The 5,171-nt window shown below is 47.1% G+C and overlaps 1 non-coding gene across 1 annotated transcript; it reads right to left on the reverse strand.

Moving 5' to 3' along the window:
• Positions 1-1,311: 1,311 nt before the first annotated feature.
• On the reverse strand, positions 1,312-1,437 carry LOC111723753. Its single transcript, XR_002772230.1, has one exon. It is a non-coding gene; the product is annotated as a U4atac minor spliceosomal RNA (small nuclear RNA).
• Positions 1,438-5,171: the final 3,734 nt, after the last annotated feature.

Here is a 5,171-nt window from a genome sequence, read left to right on the forward strand (position 1 = left end):
TGTGAATCTCTCTAAATGTAGAATATAAATGTCTTAACACAATAATTAAGAAAAATACATGAAGGCTATGTTAACCAGTTGGATGAAAGTATTTCAAATTGTATATAAAAACAGTACACTGTACCCCATGATAGTATTAATGTACACTGCTATGATTTAATAAAAAAATAATAAATAAAATACAAATTATCAGCTGGGTGAGGTAGCTCATACCTGTAATCCCAGAACTTTGTTTGGGAGGCTGAGGCAGGAGGATCACTTGAGGCTAAGAGTTCAAGACTGTAGTGAGCTATGATCTTGTCACCACACTCCAGCTTGGGTGACTGAGTGAGCCCCTGTGTCAAAAATAAAATAAAATACAAATTCCCAGGACCTCCAACCAAAGCCTCAGCATCCCCTAGGCGAGGGGCCTGACACATATATTAAAAGTTTCCCAATGACTTTTTGAGTCTGGTGGCCACCTGTATAAAAACTGCCGCTCCAGGCTCAGCACCTGTTGTTCAGTGAATAGGGTGCCAGCCACTTCCACGGAAGCTGGTGGGTTTGAGCCCAGCCTAGGCCTGCTAAATAATGACAACTATAACCAAAAAAAAAAAAAACTCAGGCGTTGTGGTGGGCGCCTGTAGTCCCAGCTATTTGGGAGGCTGAGGCAAGCAAATCACTTGAGCCCAAGCGTTTGAGGTTGCTGTGAGCTGTGATGCCATGGCACTCTACCGAGGGCAACGTAGTAAGACTCTGTCTCAAAAAAAAGAAAAGAAAAAAAGAAAGAAAGAACTGCTGCTCCCCTCTGATGCCTCACCTGCATAGCCAAGGTCCACGGGCAGAAGTGGACTCTGAGGAGTAACCCAGCAGGTCAGTGCCAGGCTGGGCCCCCAGCCCCAGCCAGCCAATTTCCTGAAAATGCCTTTTCCCTGCTCCAACATCTTGTCCTGTGAGATTGTCAGTTTATCAGGCTGAGCTGTTCAAAATAAAGGATGATCAAACTTTAGGCCGAAATCACAAAGTTCCCCAGACCAGACCTTGGTGTAGCATAAGCTGTTGCAACAATCCAGTTTGCTTATTTTAATCCCCATAGCAGGCCAAAAGGCAAAATTATCGTCATGCCCATTTCACAGACTGGCAAACAGAGACCTTAAAAAGACATCTGATTCAGCCGCCTCCAGTTTCCAAATAGCTAAGCCCACTCCCGGGCACTGATGTCAGCCCTTTGCAAAGACTAACATATTTAAGCATCAGATCAATGCCATACTGTAGGTACAATTATTATTTCTATTTCTTTTATTTTTTATTTTTGAAGAAGAGGTTTTTCTTTTCCCCAAAAATTGCACCAATGTAAAGCAAAGCTCTAGTGGATGTGGCCAAGCCATGTAGGTGATGGCAGTACCGTCCTCACTATGCCCTCACTGGACCGCAGCACAACCCCAAGGAAAGGATGTTATTATTCCCATTGAACTGATCATCTGCTGACAACAATAGATAGTGAAACTATTACGCAGCAGGCTCTTTGTACGGGTAGTCAGGCCAGGTGCTATTCATGCATGTAATCCTCTCAGCAGGAGGTCCCATTACTCTACCCATTTTAGAGATCCGGAAACCAAGGCTTGGAAAAGTAAAGAATTTGACCAAGTTTGCACAGCTGCTAAAAAGCACAGCAGCCTATACTTTGTCATCAAAGTCTCTGGGCAGCGCACTGCCTTCCAGGACAGCTAATCTAGGATCTACTAATCCCACCCAAGTGTGCTTTTGTGTACCTTTTATCTCCGTGCCCTGAACACGTACATGGCAGACACACTGTGGGTCTTCACCTAATCCACTTCAATGCAATTAAATACATCTCAACACAACAAAGCCTGAAACGTTCGCCTCTCCTAGAAACTAGTAGCACCTGCCTTGCACCCCTCACCTCCGCAGGGCCAGGCACTGGGCCCAGCACCCAAGAGGTGCTCCCCAGGCAGCCAGTGAATTGGGGATGTGGCTTCCAAGAGATGTTTTTTTCTTCCTGAATGTCCTTGAAGATCTACGAAGAGGCGCCTCTTGTTAGCTGCACAGCAGGGCCCAGGGCAGCCTTTAGGGCCTTTGGGGAAAGGAAGGCAGGTTGTTTTGAAATGGTGGATGTGGGGGCTGCTCCCCGGTTCTGTCTCCAGAGATAGTACCCCCGGGGCAGTCCAGCAGCCCCTCTCCTGCCAAGCCAGGCAGGAAGCATGGCCTCTGCTTACCTGTTCTTCAGACTCCACGTTCAGCCCCTGGCAGGGACTCCTTCTCAGCCCTTGGGGTGTTTTCAGGAAACTCTTCAATCATCTATTGTCACCAGCTGCACTCTTCCCTGGAGACCAGGCCCTTCTCTAGTCCCACACTTGCCAGGAAGCAGTTACCTTTGTAAATGTTCTGTTTAGCCCCTCAGGGAGATCCACCCTGGTCTTGGGAAATGTAGGGTGGCATTCCAGAGGGTGTGCTGTGGAGCTGGGAGGTGGAGGTTCAGGTACCACTCTGGGTGAGGGCCTGCTACGGGCAGCACACAGCCTCCTTGCTCCTGAGGATGGTCCAGACTACCAGGCAGGAAAACTCAGTGTAACAGATGATAAAAGACAACTTATGTATTTGTGTGTGTGCGCCTTTTGACCAAGATAGTTAAAAGAACAGGGAAAAAAAGATGGCCTTTATTGATTTCTTTTTCACAAAAAAGGAAAATGAAGACTAGAATCCACGAAGGGCCCGAGTGAGCCTGGTGCACAGAGCACACACCATCAGTTGTCCCCGGCACGAGCACAAGGCTCAGACCTGTAATCTTAGCACTTGGGGAGGTCAAGGCAGGTGGATCACTTAAGCTCAGGAGTTTGAGACCAGCCTGAACAAGAGTGAGATGGGGTCTCACTTCTAAAACAGAACAATTAGCCAGGCATAGTGGTGTGCGTTTATAATCCCAGCTACTCAGGAGGCCGAGACAGGAAGATCCCCTGAGCCCAGGAATTTGAGACTGCTATGAGCCATGATGCCAGGACACTCTACCCAGGGTCGCAGAGTGAGACTCTATCTCAGGAAAAAAAAAAAAAAAAAAAAAGACAGAGAGAGAGAGAGAGAATAAGAGCTGCCTCTGCTCGAGGTGCCGGGTCCAGACCAGCAGACCCTCTCTCTCTCCTTTCAGTTCTCGTCTGCCCCGACAGTCACCTGTTCTTCATGTCCCAGTGTCTTCTCTTGAGCCCTGACCCAATCTTGTGCGTACAGGTTTAGAATATTACTCTTTGTTCCTCTTCTTCCCCTGGGTCCCTAAAGCAGGGAGTGTGAGAGCCAAACTAATTAACTCAAGTCAGCCGCATACCAAAGACCTTATCATACCTAGGTGTTACAGCCCACATCCTGACCCCCTCCCCCTTGTCCCACTAGCCCCCTTGTGCACTCAGCCCACATCCTGACCCCCTCCCCTTTTTGCACTCATCACTCTGCACTCGCCCCACTTGCGACCTTTATCCCTTCCTTCTCATTCGCTCACCTGAGACAAAGAAGACTTGTCCCTGAGCCAATCAACCCTAAACACTACCACCCTGTACCTGTCAGTTTAGGACAGACATGGTTTACCTACCAATAAGGGGATGGGGTGGGATGGACTAATGGGAGGGAAGAGGGAGGGGGATAAAGGGACTTTCTGAATAGTCTGTAAGGGCTGTTCCCGCTTTTTCTTAAAGGGCAGCCCAGGCTCTAAGCTTGAATGAGTAAAATTCCTCGTGCCTTTACAGCGATGTTCAGACTCTTAGAGTGGTGCTTGAATTAAGTCTGGGGGTTAACAGGAGCACACGCCTAGCAAATCAACAGGTAAGCCAGAGGCAGGGAGAGGACTCGTACCAGCGAGTGCTCAGCAGTCACTGCAAATGCCATTTTCAAGACCCTGCTCCCAAAGTGGCCTCCCGTGGAGGGGTCCCCATCTTGATACGTGGCAATTGCTCAAGTCAAAAATATACTACAGTCACTTTGCCTTGTTTTTCTCCCCACAGTCCATATCCAACCTGTCAACAAATCGTGTCGGATCCACCTGCAAAATACATCCAGAATTTTACACAGTGAAACATTATTCAGCCATAAGAACTAATGGAATCCTGTCCTTTGCAGCAACATGGATGGAAACAGGGGACATAATGTTAAGACAAATATCCCATGTTCCCATTCACGTGGGGGAGCCAAAAACAGTAGATCTCATGGAAGTAGAGAGTAGAACGATGGCTACAGAGGCGAGAGAGGAAAGGCGTAGAGAATTAAGAGAAATCAGTTAATGGATACAAAACTACAGGCGGATAGAGGGATCCGATCTAGCATTTGGTAGCACAGTAGGGTGACTGCAGTTAACAGTGATGTGTTATGTATTTCAAAATAGCTAGAAGAGGAGATTTGGAAAGTTCCCAACACAAAGAAATGATAAACATTTGAGGTCATGGATATCCCAGTACCTTTGATCATTACACATTGTATGCATGTATCAAAATATCACATGTGCTCCAAAAATACATGAAAACATTACATACGCATGCAAATTAAAAATAGCCAGGCTTCATGGCACACACTTGTAATCCCAGCTACTCTGGAAGCTGAGATGGGAGGATTTCTTGAGCCCAGAAGATGAGAACAACCTGGGAATGTAGCAAGACTGTATCAATTAAAAAATTTTTTTTTTTTTTTTTGCCAGACGAAGTGGCTCATGCCTGTAATCCCAGCACTCTGGGAGGCTGAGGAGGATGAATTGCTTGAGCTTAGGAGTTTAAGACCAGCCTGAGCAAAAGCAAGACCCCATCTCTAGTAAAAATTAAAAAAAAAAATAATAATTGCAAGAGAATCATTTGAGCCCAACAGTCTGAGGTTGCTTTGAGTTATGACACCACAGCAGTCTACCAGGGGTGACAAAGTGGGATTCTGTCTCAAAAAAAAAAAAAAGAAAAAAAAGAAAAGAAAAGAAAAAGGAAGAGAGGAGAGGAGAGAGAAGAGGCAAAAGGATTGCATGAGTGAGAGGAGAGAAGAGGAGGGGAGGGGAGAGGAGGGGAGGGGAAGGAAGGGGAAGAGGAGAGGAGGGAAGGGGAAGGGAAGGGAAGGGGAGGGAAGAGAGGAGAGGGGGGGGAGGGGAGGGAAGGGGAGGGGAGGGGGGGGGAGAGGAGGGAAAGTATCCAATGTACACACACCTAATATGAAAT

The sequence above is a fragment of the Otolemur garnettii genome, unplaced genomic scaffold (assembly GCF_000181295.1).
Source record: "Otolemur garnettii isolate 467f Iridium unplaced genomic scaffold, OtoGar3 scaffold00015, whole genome shotgun sequence".
Lineage (NCBI taxonomy): Eukaryota > Metazoa > Chordata > Mammalia > Primates > Galagidae > Otolemur > Otolemur garnettii.